This window comes from Neomonachus schauinslandi, chromosome 14 (assembly GCF_002201575.2).
Source record: "Neomonachus schauinslandi chromosome 14, ASM220157v2, whole genome shotgun sequence".
Classification (NCBI taxonomy): domain Eukaryota; kingdom Metazoa; phylum Chordata; class Mammalia; order Carnivora; family Phocidae; genus Neomonachus; species Neomonachus schauinslandi.
Genome location: NC_058416.1, coordinates 32,018,954 through 32,040,422, shown reverse-complemented (window position 1 = coordinate 32,040,422; position 21,469 = coordinate 32,018,954).

The window sequence follows — 21,469 nt, the reverse complement described above, 5'->3', positions numbered from 1 at the left end:
AAATCTGATATACAAAGGAAGTACCAAAAAATATTTGTGGTATAAATTAATAGAGAATTTTTAGTCAAGGGTTACTCAACCAAGGATGCGTTCTGTTTTTACTTAATATTCAGAGTATAAATCAGAATGAGATTAAAGTCCAATCTTTTGTGGGGCTCATACATAAACAAGAAGAATGATTAAAAGCTTCCAATGGGGCCAGCAACACCTATTAGATACATTTCTGAAAAGTTAGTCCAGCATTCAAAGTTCTTCGCAATTTATCATTTGCTAAATTTTTAATCCTTATCTCCTACCATTGTACCACATCCAATGCATACTATTATATCAGACCAACATTCATTTCCTCTGTGACTTTCAGCTATGTTTTACTTAGTACGCAGAACACCCTTCTTAATTCACGCATATAGAAAAATTGCTTTCATAATTCAAAGTCCAGATAAAATATCATTAGTTCTGTGAAGACTTTCTAAGTTCCTGCTGAAAATTAATCACCCCCTCTTCTGTAATCCCATAGTCATTTGTACCTATATCTAATGTATTTATTATTACATTTCATTATAAATAGTTTTATTTGTAATTGGGACATAGCTATAAACTCCTTTAAGGTAGGATCTTTGTTGATATGTTCATGTTTGCACATCCTGCACTTAACATATTTACTGCTATTTAATTTTGGTTAGTAAAGTTTTTGATTCACTGAATTAGATTCAGAAAGAGGAGGCAAGTAGATGAGAATGGAAAATGAAGTAATACTTCAACATCTTACAATTCTAAATACTCAACTAAAATTCTGGTAGCTTGCAGGATGATTCAAATTCAACCTTTTTCAATTAAACTGTGAGTTTTAGTGGGTAAATAACCACTCCATCATAATTTTCAGCAACAATGTGATGGGATTGAAATGTAAATCCATCACACTTCCTGCTGTTGAAGGCAAAACATCCTGCACCTCTGGATTTCTCAGAGTAATGGATATGTCCTTGTTGTTTTTCTCTTTACTGAAGAAAAGTGCAGCTTTGCTCTGAAGAATATTCTCAGCAACTGAAAGTCATTAAAATTAAAAATAGTAATAAAAGAAATGAGCAGAAATAAATAATGAGCAATTCACACACTAAAAACAGTGACATAAGGTGGAGAATAATGGAAATGAAAAAAATATATATAATGATGACTGGTTGACAGATTGCCGTCATTTTACTCTCTGGGGTTTTGTCACAACCTTCAGTAGGGAGATAACATTGAACATCTGGTGGACAACCAGTGCGGAACCTCAATGAAGCTGAGCATGTGCAGTAGAAGAGGAACGAGCTTGGGGCTGTGGCTCATCTCACACATATGTAAAAAAATAAAATGAGCCAAGATAGTATTAAATAATAACAGGTACCTTCTAGGAAAACATTTAAATTATAATACACAGATCTTTCTCTGGCACCACATAGTACAAAAACCAACTGAAAAATGCTACTCTTGTTTTTGTCATATTCCAGCTATCAGACCTTGGGCAATGTTTAACTTCAGTAAGCCTTAGTTTTCTCACTTTTAAAATATGGAAAACAATAATTCTCAATATAATAAGTTCTACTATTGTATCAATTAAGATGATATCGTTGCCTATGTTTTGAAACTGCTGTATGAGGATAACCATTGTTTTTTTCCTTATAATTATGTTATGACCCACTGCTTTGCTTGAATTTATATATTTATGTATTTATTGGTGTTTAAAAACTAGGCTCCTATATTAAACATTCTTCAAGTTATTTAGTGGCCTCAGCTGTCTTTCCATCAGCAACTTTAATTTTACCCCAGGTTTTAGTGACTAATTTTTCTGATCCCTTCTAGCTTCCATTACCTATCATCAGTTGTGTCCTAGTAAACATTTAATAACTGGCTTCTCTGTCTCTTGGAGGAAAACACTGATTTGTAGCATTTCATGATTTCTTTGGTGTAAACACTCCCACTGTGGCTGACTTCAAGCTACCCACATGACATCATGCTGCAGAGTTGGAAGACTTGTGCACAATCATTTCTTATCATCTGGTAAGAGTTACTCAAGCACACCACTGCGTCATATTCAATACAAACTAATTTTTCCTAAGACTCGATGAAAAATTAGGAACTTACCTAATTTCTTTCTCAACTTGCTGTCTCTGAAACAAATAAACTCTTTCAGGTTTTTACCAGAAAGTGATGAAAAATAACTGAAAACTAGTGAGAATAATAAATAATTCAATATAATAGGTACCAAGTTCCAAATAACTTGAAGAGAGTTGTGTCTGAATTTCATTCAAACATAAATTAAACCAAGCTAAATTTTGCTGAAATACCTGGAGTCAGATGTTTCACTGAGTCCCCCAATGGATAAAGACCGTGACGTTTTTGCTGTCTTGATCACTGTGTATCTCTACTAGTCCTAATTAATCTGCCTAATGAGAAATCTGTTTCCAGGGCAAAACAGGAAACTAAGCCTAGTATTGGCATTGAGTGGTCCAAAAAGGACAGAGTTCTGTTTGACCTCTCAGCAGTTTTCACTGAGAGAGCCTCAGGAGACAGAACCTAGAGAGAGGGGCAGCCTTCTCACAAAGGAAATACCCTCCTGTGTGAGGACAGTGATGAGCCTCATCTCCAAGCCATTCTCATGTATGGTTCATTCTATTTTCTACCTAGTAACTCCCTAAAACAACTTAAACTGCCTCCCAGGTGAAGAAGAGAATTTCCTATACAGACTCCAAACATTTCTACTCCAGAATTTAGGTGACTGATCTTGGCTTTTGGTAGCATTCTTCACCTTTATTATGGCCTCTTTTTACTATAAGTCCTGGAATTTTTTCCGTCATTCCCATTTGACTTCTTTATGCTCAATTTTGAAACTTAATGAAACATTTTCTCATGAAACGTATTCAAAAGCCAATTATTAAGGTTGACTCTAGCCTGGGTATATTCTCTCCATGCCTTCTTTGGCAGGCATGATCACTTTTGTGGTTCTTTGCATCACATTTTCCCTAGGGAACATGGAATAGATGCCAGTCCCTTACATTCTTAAAGATACTGACTCTTTATGAAAGCCCCATTATGATTGTTTTTCCTTTATTTTCAGGACAGATATGAATGGTATAACATGTATCTAGTGAGTAGCCAGAACTTTCTTGATCTGTCTTTTGAGCTCCTTTCCTTTTCCAAGCTGAGCAATTCCAACTCTCCCAATATGTACTCTTCTTTGAGGTGGCTAAACATCATCACATTAGATGCAACAGACGGCCACACTAGACTACATTTCCCCCCCAACAAGGGCAATTGAAAATGTGCTTTATGCAAATAGCATCTTGTGTCCAGGACTAAATGGCAAATATATTGTTAGTTCAGACTCTAGAGAGCGGAGCACAGAAATGGCACACCTTCTCCTGATTCCTAAAGACTAAATGGAGATAGACTTTACTGAGGCAATTTTGCTCCATGGAAGCCCTTCTGGCTCACTTCCCACAGAATAGCAACTGGAGATGAATCACAAGCCAGCTTTGCTAAGAACACAACAGATCACATCCTCTTTTTTATATTTCTGAAATAAAGCTAACAACCTTGGTGTAAAATGCAAAAATCTTAATGGATACAACTTTTTATACCCAAGTATCAAATATCCCATTGAATTTACCCATCTCCCATTGAGAAACATGGGAGACTGTGTTTCATTAGAACAACCAAGAATGAATGTGGCAGTTGAAGCAGCCAACTTTTTTTTTTTAACTCCTTGTGGTCTGCTTCTTAATCTAGATAAAATAAAAGTTAGGGCAAAGATTTTTACAAAACTTTTCCTTCCAACTTACACTTTCATGATTTTGCTTTAATCATTCAGTACTTAAGCATTTATCATGTCTAATATATTTTTAATTTTTGCAACTCTGAAGCTTTATGTTCACATATGTTTTCTCATTGGATCCTTGCAATAAACCCTGTGAGACTTGGGCAGGCATTAATATGGCCCTATTTAACACAAGAGGGACCCCAGAATCAAAAGCCACCAATGCTAAATTCAAATTCTAAGCTTCTTTCTAGATGTTTAAACTATAACTTGGTTTTAGGTGTTTACTTCTCTTTCTAGCATACTGATTTTGCTGACCAACCTCACATGAGAGGTTGTTTTTAAGCTATCTGGTACTGACTTAATTATTCTTCTACATGAAATTTTACAAATTCATTTGACTTTAACTTTGAAGCAATCCCATTTTCTGAATGCTAGTAAAATCACCCACAATATACACTTTAAATTAAGAGCTCCCAGGGGACAGTGAAAGTTGATGAGCTTTTAGAGAAACCTGGGAAACTTGTAGCCATAAAAGTAATATTAGGGGAGCATCTTTCTTGACCTAGAGTACAGGGAAAAACAAGAAAAGGAGAATGGTGTGTTTTTTCTCCACTGTAGTCATAAGATGTAATGTCTATTTGCTCCAGAGAGTATTATGAAGAAGATTGATAAATACATTAAAAATGTTTATCTACTCAATAATCAAAGGAAGAGAAATTAAAATACCAATAAAATAATATTTGTACCTTTCAAACTGATGATCTTCAGAGAAAAGGGCTATACCTATTATCCCTCAGGCTGTGAAAAAAAATTATACACTAAAGAATCACCTATTTATTGATACAGGTGAAAATTCTGGCAAGAAGACAAGTTCTACCTAGTAATATATAGTAGATTTTCAATAAATAATTTCTGATTGATTAATTATAGTACATTTCTACTCCATTAGTCATCTCAGAAATATTTGTTGATTGTATGTAGTTGGGAGGATGATGTATACTCAAAAACATCAAATAAATATAAAAGGCAGTAAATAGTAACTACACATGCATGATATGGGTAATAGTATTCTAGGTTTTTAGAAGAGAAAAAAAATACACAAGGACAAGTGGCCAGAACAGGCCTTTCTGTCTGAGCAACATTTGCTATGTTTTGTACGAGGGACAAGGGTACAGAGAGAAATGAAGAGGGAATTGCAGGTGTAACATAGCTACTGGGGAAGGAATGTGGGAATATTTGAGACAGAGTGCATAGTTAATTTGAGTGAATGGAGCATTTGAATATGACAATGGATAGGAGATAACTTTTCCTTCAAACTTACTCCTGCACCAAAATTATCCTACCTCTAATGTGTTATTGATGAGATTTTTTTAAAAATCCATGATAAAAACATGAGCACCTAGATTCTTCTAGTTTAGTGTATTTAAATCATGACCTTGAGTAGTTTCATAAGTAGAAATCTAATTCATTTTATTTCCAGTAATTGAATCTTATGTTGCAAATTAACTGCGGGCCTTTTCATTTCATCTATTCTTAAGCTAAAAAAATATATATGGCAAGGATTGCAGTGAGGAGCTATTTGAATGGCCAGTTATTCCTAAAAGAGCTCAATGAGTTCAAAGTGACTATTGCCACAATGTATCATTTATGTTTATATTTACTTTCTGCCTTGGACTTGATTGTATTTAAACAGTTTTCCTATCTAAAGTATGTGCCTCAATACTTCCTTCAAATATACTTCAGATTATGCAATAAAATTAAATCCAGCTGTCCCACAGAATGAACCTTAGTGCTAGAGAAAGTACTAAGGCTCTTAGTGCTAAGGGCATTTCTGCCCCCCAGAAAAATGAGGATATTTAGAGCCATGCATTCTTCTCTGAAATGCTACTGTTGTAATTATCCATGAGAAGATTTTTGTTTCAAAGTTTCAGCATTTTTAAATAAATACAGTTAAATTTGTAATTTGTTTTGTTTTTTTATATTTTCTGAATCCTCCAAATGACCATACTCACAAGGAAAATAATGGCAGAAGCTATAATGTGTATAAAATAAGCCTATTCTTTAAACTCCCAGGTACAGTACATTTTAAATTATCCACAGACCCAATCCACTGTCATTTTTCATGAATTTCAAATGCTTCCAGTTTGGTTACTAGCAGCTTTTATATAATCTCTACTCCTAGATCATTTCTTATCATCTGTCTAAGGAAACAGTATTCTTCAAGACAAGAGTGATCTCCTCCACCTACAACCAAAGGCTTTTTGACACCAGGATTTCTTATAATATCTTTCCTTCTTAGAAATTCTTTTTTTCCCCTTTATTTTGGTAGGAACTATGCACTTTCAATTCAGAGGCCTCTCCACTCTGCTGCATCCAATATTGATAGAATCTATTGTTTATAGATACACAGCTCTTCAGGAATATATGAGAACAACTTAATGTAGTAGTTTCAACTTTGCAAATACTGCACTTTATCTATAATTAACATTATGAAACTTCGGAATCATCTTATATCTATTATATCTTCTATTCATGTGTAGCTATCATGTAATCCACATTGATATCAATGTCTTACTTGTTTCCTTTACTTCCTAAATTACACGTTTGTATTGTCTATGAGGAGATCTGTCCATTTTTGTGACCTTCTTTCTTGCCCTGTCTGCTTATAATTCTGGAGACAGTAGATTCATTCTGCCCTCTAACTAATAAAACTGTTCAGGTTACTTATTGTTACATGGTAAACTAACTCAGTGACTTAATATGATGCCAATACTTGGTTTTATTTACGAATATTCAATTTGGGCAGTTTCAGTGGGGATGGCTCATCTCTGCTTTACATGCCATCATCAGCTGGGCAATTTGACTGAGGCTGAAGTATCAATTTTCAAATGGTTCATGCACATGTCTGGAAAGCTGGTATTGGCCGTCCACTGAGAGCTAGGCTGGAGGTCTTCATTCTTCTGCAGATGGGCTTCTCCATGGGGTTGTTAGAGCTTCCTTGCAACACAGCTGCAGTACTCTGAGTCCTGTGATCTACAGGAAAAGTTTTCTAACCCTACATATATAGCACATAATGAGACATAGAATAACAATAGTAGACCGCAGATCCTCCCACTGAGAAAGGGAAGAATTAGGACATACATAAAATGCACTGGTTCATAGCATTTCTGAAACCTAGCTAGGCACATGCTGTCAGTTCACTGATTAGTGCTGTCTTGTTCCCTGGAAATGATTCACCATGGCTCTTGGCTCTTCACTATGAATCATCCTTTACTTTCTATCAAAAATATCCCATCTTTGCAGGTAAGTAGTTTCTTAAGATTCTTTGGACATAGTAAATTAGGGGGTCCCAAATCTCTTTGAATTCTGTACTATCTCTGTACTTTTCAGTCCATGCTAGCTAATTAATTAAAAATTGGCAGTGTTTCTGTGAATCATATTATAACTCACTCCATTAGATAAAATCTATCAGTGCAAATCTCATCAAGATAGGCTCTTTATTTTGGGCCCCAATGAGGCTACTTAACTCTATTACTTAAGTACAAGGCACACATTTAAAACCATTAGAAGCTGTATTAGACATTCCCTTAAATGTTTCTGAGGTTGGGGGAAAAAACAAAACAAAACAAAAAGCATCTTATAATCATATCATGGAAGCTTTTATCATTAGGCAATCCTAATCTAGTAATACACTGGGTTTGGTATTTGCCCTGAAGTCATTTCTAACTTCGAGAATCTATTTTCTGGTAGAGATCAGAAATGGGAAACATTTTTATTTTGAGCCTTAAACTCCTGGTTCCTTTATATTTCCTCTAAATTCTGCTCAATAACTTAACAGTTCCTTCAATTCTCTCCTCATAGTTTATCCTAGGCAGCTAGAAAAAGTCAGTCAGCAATTTCTATGTTCTGTTCTAAAAATCTACCCAGTGAAATCCATGAGTTCATTAGATATCCTCTATATCTCCAATGATGCCACAGGCAATAGTGTTGACAAACATTTGGCCACTTCATAAGGGGAACCTCTTATCTCTAGCCTCCCTGCCACATGTTTTAGGTTTTTGTTACAGTGGTTCTCCATTTCCAGGAACCAGTTCTGTTCCAGTTGTCTACTGCTTTGTAGGAAACAATCTCAACGCTTGACTTCAGTGATTTTACTTATCATTCTGTGGCTCAGGAACTTATACAGGGCTCAGCTGACACTGAGCTGATAGCCAGGTGATCTGGTGGGTGCCTAATGGTTTCACTCATATGCTTAGCATCTGAGTAGGGATGGCTAAAAGAATGGGCTGATCTGAGCCTCTCTCCCTTTCCATGTAGGCTCAAGTAAGTATTGTCTTCATCCGGGTAGTTGGACTTCTTACTTGGTGGCTTAGGACTCTAAGAGTGTTCTGAGTAACAGTAACTAGTTACTTAAGGACTAGACCTTGAAAATGGCACAGTATCATTTCTGCTATATTCTCTTGGTGAAGCAGTCATGGAAACTGCCCAGATTCAGAGGCAGAGGACATAACCACCGCTGCCCCCTGCCGACCGTGCATTTTCCAATGGGAGCAGTATCAAAGAATCCATGGCTATCTTTAATCTACCACAGGGAATATGCACATACCAATATAATTTCTAACAAAGGTTTTTCAAAGAGGATTGATTTAGCTTGTACAATCATCCATAAGCCTACAAATAAAGGTGGCCATCTGGGTTATACATTTGCATGTGTTTTTATTGGAGAAGATTTAGAATATGTTTTGATCACTTAAGTGTTTTCCCTTTTTTTCCCTAAAAAATGACAAATTTTTGAGGAAAAAAACATAACTCTTAGGTGGTAACACTAGGAAACTTCTATTTTACTTGATTTTTGGACATGTGCCAAAAAATTATCCTTACTACACCTTTTGTTTTTTGGCTCTTACTCTTCATGGCTCTCCATTAACTATAGGAAAACTTTCCCAATCTTCCTACTCTGAAGGTCCATATTCATTTTCTCTGATCATTTCATTTTTTACCCTTTTACCTCCTATTAGTTTCTGCTAAGGCTGACAAACTTCATATGCTATTCTTTGCTGCACGCTAAGAGATCTTTCTGTCTCTTCCTGAAACTTTTGATCTGCTATCTCTTGCCTTGAAACCATCAAGCCTGCTGTTTTTATATCTTAATTGGTATTCTTAATTTACCCATATTTATTCCCTAAAAGATGTCAGGATAATTTTTTCAATTTCCTCCAACTCTTACAGATTTCACAACATTTGCATTTATACTCTACTAAAAAAAAAGGCGTATTTCTTTTCATTTCTAATATCTCCTAATAAGGCTGCATTAACTTTTACTCTGTTTCTCTCTTATGCTTGAGCGTGATAACTATATAGACAAGAAAAAAAAAATGTAGAGCAGAGAATCATATTTTTTTCCTTGTTAAAAAAAAGGTTTGCCTGACCAAAGCTTTATTTTCAGATGTTATTGGTTTCTTTTTTGTCTTGAACCTTAGTTTATCAAATCTAGAAATTGTGTGGGATTCTTGACCTACTGTAATCCGGAAATATATTTAGACTGGGCAAAATGCTTCGGAAGAAAATAAGACTATGACCTCCTCTGAACTCTGTCCTATTTATAGAATAAAAGCAAAGAGCACTGTAGAAATGCAGAAACACTAACAGAAAACCTCTGAAGTAAACCTCAACTCAAAAAAAACTTTTCTATAGATATGGAAAGCCCATTTTATGTTATATTTTTTTCAAGTCCTCTATGGGTTACTTCATTGTAATCCAGTATAATGTTGTCAAGGACCAGAATAAACTGTTTTAGGGTTATTATATCCAGGCTGTGATACTGGGACTAGAGAAAGGGGGGGAAAAAAGGCTAAACTAACCCTCTCCCCCCAAAAAACAAGTCAAATTCCCTTTAAGGATTGTTCTTATTGGACGATAATGGGAATCAAAAGGAAAGGTCACTGTTTCATGAGACTACTTTGTTATCTCTTTTCCCTGATAACACATGCGCACCCGCGCGCGCGCGCACACACACACACACACATACTTGAAATGTTTAAGTTAAAGAATAAGGAATGCTTTTATCATTATCATCAACATTAGAAATTCATTAAGGTATGCAAAGGACACACTGCTGAATACTGAGGATATGCTATTGTCAGGATAGAAGTTAAGAGACATTTGTTGAGCATTTGCTGAATGCCCAACCTTATGCTGGGCATGTTCATTTGTGTTACTTCCGTTATAATATGGCAATATCAGAAGAGTTTGCCAAATAAATAATATAGATTGTAAGTGACAAAATCTATAGAAAGTCAAAAGAAGGTTACCTTGATGAGTACTTACTCATAAAATATAGACTTTATAAGAAGGAAACGAAGCAATGCAAAATAATATCAAACTGAAGGGAATGGCATTAGTTTGGACCCCACATAACCCTACTGGAGATCAAAGGTTATATCTTTTTTTTTTTAAGATTTTATTTATTTATTTGACAGAGAGAGACACACTGAGAGAGGGAACACAAGCAGGGGGAGTAGGAGAGGGAGAAGCAGACTTCCCACCGAGCAGGGAGCCCAATGTGGGGCTCAATCCCAGGACCCCGAGATCATGACCTGAGCCAAAGGCAGACACTTAACGACTGAGCCACCCAGGTGCCCCTCAAAGGGTGTATCTTATTTTTGAAGCAAGACCAGGGCCAAGAGAGGTGCTTGTTCACATTATGCCACACAAGATCTCCTTCTTCTGGAACCTAAAGAATACTTTCTTCTCTCCCAGGTGAGCTACTAAGGCAATGATCTTCAGAAGACAACGTAATCCCTGGATAATTGTATTTGTCAGGAGATAGGAGACTCGCTGAGCTAATTACTTTGAGTCTTTGCTAGTGTGAGGATTCTAAATATTACCTTCATTTCTACCTACAAAAGTTACTTTTGTGAGTAGTCATACTTCTCTTTTATTATATAGTGTACCCAGATAGGCTTTTATTTTTATAGCTGCCATAGGGACTACAGTAAGAAAAATTTAAATTACTGCATTATAATACATGAGGGGTGGAAAACTATGGCCACAAGCCAAATCTGCTGACTGTTTCACACAGCCCACAAGATAAGAATATTCTTTACATTTTCAGATGGTTGAAAAAATCAAAAGAAGAATAATATTTCACGACACTTGAGAATATATGAAATTCAAATTTCAGAGCCCACAAGTAAAGGTGTATGTGTGTGTGTGTGTTTTAAACAAGGCCATGCTCAGTTGTCTACCTATGGTCTATGGCTGCATTTGTGTTACTACAGAAGAGTTGAGTAGATGGGACTAAGCTATATGGTCCACAAGCTGTTTTTACATATTTACTATCTGGCCCTTTACAGAAAAGTTTGCTAACATTTGTAAGGCATGTTCAAGTGATTCTTTCAGAATTGAAAATGTTTCTAAACTAATTTGCATTGTCTACCTTAGACAATGGAAGGCCTAGATGAATTCTTCTGGACTTGGGTTGAGGGTACTCTCAGACATAGAACTAATCCTTGCATTTGTGAATACCTCTGCTGACAGTGACTTTGGGATCTCTATATTTGTTAATCAGATGAAAAAGGTGAAAAATTCGTTTGGAATATAATGTAGACTGTTTTAAAGTTTCCTTTTGAATCTGTATATATTGACCAATAGGAACAGATCGATGAGGATTGTAAATTCAGGGAGAGGAGATATTATCAATAGTTTTGCAATAGATTTCACAGAAACGTTGTTGGTGGAAAACAATACTATTCACTTCTAAAAACAAAACAAAACAAACACGCACACAAAAAACCCCTTTTATTTGCTGATTTCAAGGCATTGCTCTAGGAAGCTTTAAAACTCCCGTTTTGGGTAGCATGCTTTTATCCAATGGCATTAACAAGATGCTCTCTCTTAGTTCAAAAGTGATTATATCCATTTCCTTGGATGTGTTGCCTCCCCAAACTGCTTCTAATTCATCAATCCTTGATCTTTAGAATTCTCTTATTTCCCATAGGACTGAGATTCTGAACCTAACTTTCTAAAATAATTTGCCTATTGGAAAGATGTCCATGGATGCCCAGATAGCAAACAGCCACCAAAGTCACTTTGGAATTTTCAACTGAAATCATATCAAAACAATTTTGAAGGGACAGGCTGCCAAGCAACCTTAGAAAGTAGCACTGCCAGGGATCCAGATAATATCAAGGTGACATTTGTAAGTACAGAAAAAGTAGTACAATGAGTTTGCATATCAACCACTTATGAAAAGAATGTTGTGATGTTGTATTTCCAACCTCTGAACAAATTCAAAAAAGTAAGTAAGTAAGCCCAATTATTCTAAAATAAATCAAATCACTACCATATGGGGTAATAAAAAATATCTCATCATATTTATATCTTGTTCATCTCAAACTAGGTAGATTATTTCTAAGTTCTATCAACTTATCCCACCATCCATTCATTGGTTCCCACTCTTTCTTCTGCCTGGAATTATTCACACTTTCCCTTTTCTATTATATCCAACAAGATGGCTCTCAGACAATTGGGAACAGCTAGGGATTAGGGAAAAAAAAAAAAAAAAAAACAGAACGAAGTGGTAAACCAAAAGGGCAATTGTTCAGGTCAGGTTCTAGGCACAGGTAGGAAACTCAATAAAAATGATCTTGAGTAAAAATTTTATAGTAAATAGAAATAGAGGTAAGAAGACATGAGAGATTAGGGATAACCACAGAGTTGGTTCAGAAACATAATCAAGGAAGTCCAGAAGAAAACTACAGTAAAGACAAATGGACTTGAAGTTTACACATCAACAGTGCAGATCTCCCTATGTAAATTCCCTGTATGGGCCTGGCAAATTCCAATGAGTAAGTTTTGTTGAGATCTGCAACATACTTATGCTGAGGTACTTGATAAACATTCTATTTAATTTTTTTTTCCTAGTAGTCTTGACAACTTTCTTTCTTCTGATATATTATAAGATGCTCTCACATTCCAGATGGCTGATAAACAGTGGTAGGATAACCTTTATGCAGGAAATGCTTTTCAGTTGTGTTAAAGAACATCGGCCTGTAGGAAGACTAATTCTGCTACTTAGATTTGGAAAACTATTTTCCATTGGAATAGTAAACTTAAAAAGAAATATTTCTCATAATTACTGTACTGGAAATTATAGTTATTATTTAGTAGACTCAATATAGTGATTCAGAAATTAAACAATGTATCTGAAACTTTTGGCAAAAAAATGGTGAAGCAAGGACATTTTATTGTCTCTTTCTCAAATTAACTATAATAGAAATGCTATTTGAGAACCACCCTCTTGTCAGATTATAGTAAAAGTGATTCCACATTCTGTGAAGCTTTCAGAATCTGATTCGAGTTTCTATGACATATAGGCTGGGGGAGGTGCTGGAGAGGTAGCTATAATTTCAAGGATGCTTCTGACCTTGAATTACTTCTTTTTATTCTATTTCTGGCCAGCACTGCATCTTCAAAATTTGAAACTGGGCCAAGAACACTAATTTACAAAAATATACCAAAAGCCAAAATCAACTCAAACCAAGCATCCATGAGATGGTAACTTTTTTCAATCAAGGGAAATCATCTTGCTGGCTCTTCTCACCCTCTTTCATTTTCATTTCTCTACCTGCTTTACTGAACAAACCATCTCTTCTTAGCTCCTATTCCTAAAAGTACACACACTTGTACAAGAAGGAGATTGTCAAAAAAGTAAAATGATCTGCCTACTTTAAGACACTAAGAGCTCTAGATGAAACCATACTACTAGAAAAAGAAAAAGAGAAAGAAAAAGAAAACAAAAATGTATAGGAAAATAATATGTATAAGAAACAAAGATATGGTCACAACCTCAAACCACAAAAAATGAGCATTTATTTATATAACAACATCTGACTGTGTCAAGGGATCTATGCTTCCATAGATTTTTGAGAAAGATTCAGATATCTCTGAAATCAAAATAGTTCATTCTCCTAGTTTCTACAGACAAGACTGTTCAGTATTGTGGTGCCTCTTGACTTGGGTGAGCTGGAAGAGAACACAGGCATCCTTCTAATGCCTTAGAAGGAACTGGAATAGGTGAGATGAGCCAACCACAGTCATAGAGCTGAGAAGTAGCAGAGCTAGAACTTAAACCAAGTTCTATCTGGCACTGAGTATACATTCTTTCCACTTAAAAAGAAAATGAAAATTGAGTGCAAGTGTCATCTTTTAGTTTCTATTTAGGTTATTAATGGCTGAGTTCTCACATATGGAAAACTGACTTTTGCCTGCTTAATGTCTAACTCTTTAGTTGTCTACCTCTTTAATGTGTTTAACTCTACCTAACTCTTTAAAATGGTGTTAAGGATGATGGTGGTGATGATGATGATGATGGTGGTGATGATAAGACGTGACAGTTAATAAGAAATCAGTTCATATATTTTACTGAGATTGTAAAATCTTTTTGTTTAATATACAATTCATCAAGGTAGATACTACTATTGTCTTCCACTTTGTAGATGAAAAAAGCAAGGCCTTATAAAGATTACATATCTTTCTAGGATCATACAACCACTAAATGGCAGAGCAACTTCCTGATCTCAAGTCAACCTGACACCAAAAGGCATCTTTCTTAACACTATGTTAGGCCTCTACTTACAGGTAAACCTTCTTTACTCTGATGCAAATAAGGGTTCATCCTATCCATTCAAGCCACCTAAAATTTATGTTGTCTTCTCATATCTCAAAGGCCTTTACTAATTCGATAATGTTGGAAGAATTAAGAATAAATTCTATAGTTTTATTCTTAAATATTCCACAATCTAAACTTGTGCTTTCTCTCCCTCCCTACTATCCCATTGTATATACTTTCTGATACAGTCAAATGACCCTTTCACTGTTTCCCCAGGGCACTGTGCACATTTTTAGCCTGGCTGCTTTTCTTTACATCTTATATTTTATCTGCGAGTCTCTATTCTTTTCTTGTTTTAAAATACTACATAGTCTTAATAATCTAGTTTTATAATCCCTCCCTTCCAAGGATTTTCATGGACCATTCTATCCTATTATTCCACCCCTGAGATAACAGCATTTAATATCTCTGTTACTCTTTAGTTCCGCTTACTTCATAGAGCCTCAGGAATTATAAACATCTTATAGTATTATTTAACTTTAAGAAACACATAAAAATTCGAAGATGGCGGAGGAGTAGGAGACCTGGATTTCGTCTCCTCTCAGGAATTCAGCTGGATAGGGATCAAACCATTCTGAACACCTACGAACTCAACAGGAGATCGAAGAAAAGAAGAGCAACAACTCTCTCATCAGAAAAGCGACCACTTTCTGGAAGGTAGGACGTGCGGAGAAGTGAATCCGAGGCGATATTCCGGAGGATAGACGGCGGGGGAGGGGCCTCCGGCGGCCGCTTCTGGCAAGTGATAGAGCCGGGGAGCACAAAATCGGAACTTTTAAAAGTCTGCTCCGCTGAGGGACGTCACTCTGGTGGCTAAGCGGGGGGTGGAACCCTCCGGGACAGTGTGGTCTCAGGACCCACGGGTCACAGAAAGACCGGGGGTGCCTGAGTGTGGCAGAGCTCCCAGGTATCGGAGCAGGGAAGCCGGCTGCAGAGGCAGAGCCCAGGTGCGGGCTCTCAGCTCGGGGTTGCCATAAACCGTGATCCGCGGCACAGTCGGGCCACTGCTCCTCCAGCAGGGACCCAACAAGCGGCAGATCCGGGGAGACTCACCTTCCTCCCCGGGGAGGAGCCGCGTGGGAGTGCGCCGCAGGGATCTGCTGGGTTTGGAGACTCCACCCGGGGTCGGGTGCCAGAGATAGAAACGCGTGGTCACAGGCCGGGTGAGCACGGAGTGCAGCTGGAGACCGGGGAGACGGGAGTGACTGACGGCTTTTCTCTGGGGGCTCACTGAGAAGCGGGGCCCCGAGTTCTCGGCTCCTCCGCGGCAGAGATTGGGAGGCCGCCATTTTCACTCTCCGCCTCCAAAGCTGTACGGAAAGCTCACAGGGAACAAAAGCCCGGGAGAGCAAACCTGAGCAGATTACTTAGCTGGGAGGGGGCAAGGGCGGGGCAATTCCGCCTCCAGGAAAGACATTTGGAAACCACGGCAACAGGCCCCTCCCCAGAAGATCAGCGAGAACAGCCAGCCAAGACCAAGTTTACCCATCAATGAGAACGGCAGAACTCCAGCGCTAGGGGACTACTGCACATAGAATTCATGGCTTTTTTACCATGATTCTGTAGTCTTTCAAAGTTAATTTTTTTTAACTGTCTTTTTTTCTTTTTTTTTTCTTTTTGAATTTTTCTTTTTCCCTTTTTCAACCAACATCTTATCAATCCCTTTTTTTAAAAAAAAAAACATTTTTATTTTTCATTTTTAGAGTCATATTCTATCCCTTCATAGTAGTTACCCATATTTTTGGCTTATATATATAAGTTGTTCTCTCTTTAAAATTTTGAGATAGTTTCTTCTAACAGATCAAAATATACCCTAAATCTCTAGTATATGGTGTTTTCTATTCCCCTGCCTGATCACATCCTCTCCCTTTTCTTTTTCTTCTTTTTTTAAATCCTCTTCTTTCTTTTTTCAAACAACTTCTTATCAATTCCTTTTATAAAATTTTTTATAATTTCCATCTTTACAGTCATATTCCATCCCTTCATCATATCAACCCTTATTTTTGTACATATGTAAGTTTTTCTTTCTTTAAAATTTTGGGAGGCACTTTCTTCTAAAAGACCAAAATACACCCCAAATCTAGTGTGTGGCACTGATCTATATACCAGCCTGATCATATTTGATCACATTCTGGTTTTTTTGTTGTTGTTGTTTTGTTTTGTTTGTTTTTGCTTTTATCTTTATCTTTTTCTTTTTTCTCTCTTTCCCTTTCTTTTCCCACTGCTTCAGGTTTTTTCTGATTTGTTTAGAGTATATTTTCTGGGGACGTTGTTACTCTGCTAGCATTTTGTTCTCTCATTAATCTATTCTCCTCTGCACAAAATGACAAGACGGAAAAAATCACCTCAACAAAAAGAACAAGAGGTAGTACCGACTGCCAGGGACCTACTCAATACGGACATTAGTACTATGTCAGATCTAGAGTTCAGAATCATCACTTTAAAGATACTAGCTGGGCTTGAAAAAAATATGGAAGTTATTAGAGAAACCCTTTCTGGAGAAGTAAAAGAACTAAAATCCAACCAAGTAGAAATCAAAAAGGCTATTAATGAGGTGCAATCAAAAATGGGGGCGCTAACTGCTAGAATAAATGAGGCAGAAAGAGAATCAGTAATATAGAAGATGAAATGATGGAAAATAAAGAAGCTGAGAAAAAGAGAGATAAACAACTACTGGATCACGAGGGCAGAATTCGAGAGATAAGCGATACCATAAGACGAAACAACATTAGAATAATTGGGATCCCAGAAGAAGAAGAAAGAGAGAGAGGGGCAGAAGGTATAATGGAGCAAATTATAGCAGAGAACTTCCCTAATTTGGGGAAGGAAACAGGCATGAAAATCCAGGAAGCACAGAGAACCCCTCTCAAAATCAATAAAAATAGGTCAACACCCCGACATCTAATAGTAAAACTTATGAGTCTCATAGACAAAGAGAAAATCCTGAAAGCAGCTCGGGAGAAGAGATATGTAACCTACAAGGGTAGAAACATTAGATTGGCAACAGACCTAACCACAGAGACCTGGCAGGCCAGAAAGGACTGGCAGGATATATTCAGAGCACTAAACGAGAAAAATATGCAGCCAAGAATACTATATCCAGCTAGGCTGTCATTGAAAATTGAAGGAGAGATAAAAAGCTTCCAGGACAAACAAAAACTAAAGGAATTTGCAAACACAAAAACAGCCCTACAGGAAATCTTGAAAGGGGTCCTCTAAGCAAAGAGAGACCCCAAAAGCAACATAGACCAGAAAGGAACACAGACAATATACGGTAACAGTCACCTTACAGGCAATACAATGGCACTAAATTCCTATCTTTCAATAGTTACCCTGAATGTAAATGGGCTCAATGCCCCAATCAAAAGACACAGGCTATCAGACTGGATTAAAAAACAAGACCCATCGATATGCTGTCTGCAAGAGACTCATTTTAGACCCAAAGACAGCCCCAGATTGAAAGTGAGGGGGTGGAAAACCATTTACCATGCTAATGGACACCAAAAGAAAGCTGGGGTGGCAATCCTTATATCAGACAAATTAGATTTTAAACCAAAGACTGTAATAAGAGATGAGGAAGGACACTATATCCTACTTAAAGGATCTATCCAACAAGAAGATCTAACAATTGTAAATATCTATGCCCCTAACATGGGAGCAGCCAATTATATAAGCCAATTAATAACAAAAGCAAAGAAACACATCGACAACAATACAATAATAGTGGGGGACTTTAACACCCCCCTCACTGAAATGGACAGATCGTCTAAGCAAAAGATCAACAAGGAAATAAAGACTTTAAATGACACACTGGACCAAATGGACTTTACAGACATATTCAGAACATTCCACCCCAAAGCAATGGAATACACATTCTTCTCTAGTGCCCATGGAACATTCTCCAGAAGAGATCACATCCTAGGTCATAAATCAGGTCTCAACCGGTACCAAAAGATTGGAATCATTCCCTGCCTATTTTCAGACCACAATGCTTTGAAACTAGAGCTCAATCACAAGACAAAAGTCAGAAAGAACTCAAATACATGGAGGCTAAAGAGCATCCTACTGAAGAACGAATGGGTCAACCAGGAAATTAAAGAAGAATTAAAAAAATACATGGAAACCAATGAAAATGAAAACACAACTATTCAAAATCTTTGGGATGCAGCAAAGGCAGTCCTAAGAGGAAAGTATATAGCAATACAAGCCTTTCTCAAGAAGCAAGAAAGGTCTCAAGTACGCAACCTAACCCTACACCTAAAGGAGCTGGAGAAAGAACAGCAAATAAAGCCTAAACCCAGCAGGAGAAGAGAAATAATACAGATCAGAGCAGAAATCAATGAAATAGAAACTAAAAGAACAGTAGAACAGATCAACGAAACTAGGAGCTGGTTCTTTGAAAGAATTAACAAGATTGATAAACCCCTGGCCAGACTTATCAAAAAGAGAAGAGAAATGACCCAAATCAACAAAATCATGAATGAAAGAGAAGAGATCACAACCAACACCAAAGAAATACAAACAATTATAAGAACATATTATGAACAACTCTATGCCAGCAAATTAAATAACCTGGAAGAAATGGATGCATTCCTAGAGATGTACCAACTACCAAAACTGAACCAGGATGAAATAGAAAACCTGAACAGACCTATAACCACTAAGGAAATTGAAGCAGTCATCAAAAATCTCCCAAAAAACAAAAGCCCAGGGCCAGATGGCTTCCCAGGGGAATTCTACCAAACATTTCAAGAAGAATTAATACCTATTCTTCTGAAACTGTTCCAAAAAATAGAAATGGAAGGAAAACTTCCAAACTCATTTTATGAGGCCAGCATTACCTTGATCCCAAAACCAGACAAAGACCCCATCAAAAAGGAGAATTACAGACCAATATCCCTGATGAACATGGATGCAAAAATTCTCACCAAAATACTAGCCAATAGGATCCAACAGTACATTAAAAGGATTATTCACCACGACCAAGTGGGATTTATCCCTGGGCTGCAAGGTTGGTTCAACATCCGCAAATCAATCAATGTGATACAATACATTAACAAAAGAAAGAACAAGAATCATATGATCCTCTCAATAGATGCAGAAAAAGCATTTGACAAAGTACAGCATCCTTTCTTGATCAAAACTCTTCAGAGTATAGGGATAGAGGGTACATACCTCAATATCATAAAAGCCATCTATGAAAAACCTACAGCGAATATCATTCTCAATGGGGAAAAACTGAGAGCTTTCCCCCTAAGGTCAGGAACGCGGCAGGGATGTCCACTATCACCACTGCTATTCAACATAGTATTGGAAGTCCTAGCCACAGCAATCAGACAACAAAAAGAAATCAAAGGCATCCAAATCGGCAAAGAAGAAGTCAAACTCTCACTCTTTGCAGATGATATGATACTTTATGTGGAAAACCCAAAAGACTCCACCCCAAAACTGCTAGAACTCCTACAGGAATTCAGTAAAGTGGCAGGATATAAAATCAATGCACAGAAGTCAGTGGCATTCCTATACACCAACAACAAGACAGAAGAAAGAGAAATTAAGGAGTCGATCCCATTTACAATTGCACCCAAAACCATAAGATACCTAGGAATAAATCTAACCAAAGAGACAAAGGATCTGTACTCAGAAAACTATAAAATACTCATGAAAGAAATTGAGGAAGACACAAAGAAATGGAAAAACGTTCCATGCTCATGGATTGGAAGAACAAATATTGTGAAGATGTCAATGCTACCTAGAGCAATCTACACATTCAATGCAATCCCCATCAAAATACCATCCACTTTTTTCAAAGAAATGGAACAAATAATCCTAAAATTTGTATGGAACCAGAAAAGACCCCGCATAGCCAGAGGAATGTTGAAAAAGAAAAGCAAAGCCGGCGGCATCACAATTCCGGACTTCCAGCTCTATTACAAAGCTGTCATCATCAAGACAGCATGGTACTGGCACAAAAACAGACACATAGATCAATGGAACAGAATAGAGAGCCCAGAAATGGACCCTCAACTCTATGGTCAACTCATCTTTGACAAAGCAGGAAAGAATGTCCAATGGAACAAAGACAGTCTCTTCAACAAATGGTGTTGGGAAAATTGGATAGCCATATGCAGAAGAATGAAACTGGACCATTTCCTTACACCACACACAAAAATAGACTCCAAATGGTTGAAAGACCTCAATGTGAGACAGGAGTCCATCAAAATCCTAAAGGAGAACACAGGCAGCAACCTCTTTGACCTCAGCCGAAGCAACTTCTTCCTAGAAACATCGCCAAAGGCAAGGGAGGCAAGGGCAAAAATGAACTATTGGGACATCATCAAGATAAAAAGCTTTTGCAAAGCAAAGGAAACAGTCAACAAAACCAAAAGACAACCGACAGAATGGGAGAAGATATTTGCAAATGACATATCAGATAAAGGGCTAGTATCCAAAATCTATAAAGAACTCATCAAACTCAACACCCAAAGAACAAAGAATCCAATCAAGAAATGGGCAGAAGACATGAACAGACATTTTTCCAAAGAAGACATCCAAATGGCCAACAGACACACGAAAAAGTGCTCAATATCGCTCGGCATCAGGGAAATCCAAATCAAAACCTCAATGAGATACCACCTCATACCAGTCAGAATGGCTAAAATTAACAAGTCAGGAAATGACAGATGTTGGCGGGGATGCGGAGAAAGGGGAACCCTCCTACACTGTTGGTGGGAATGCAAGCTGTTGCAGCCACTCTGGAAAACTGTATGGAGGTTCCTCAAAAAGTTGAAAATAGAGCTACCATATGATCCAGCAATTGCACTACTGGGTATTTACCCCAAAGATACAAAAGTAGGGATCCGAAGGGGTACGTGCACCCCGATGTTTATAGCAGCAATGTCCACCATAGCCAAACTGTGGAAAGAGCCAAGATGTCCATGGACAGATGAATGGATAAAGAAGATGTGGTATATATATATACCACATCTTCTTTATCC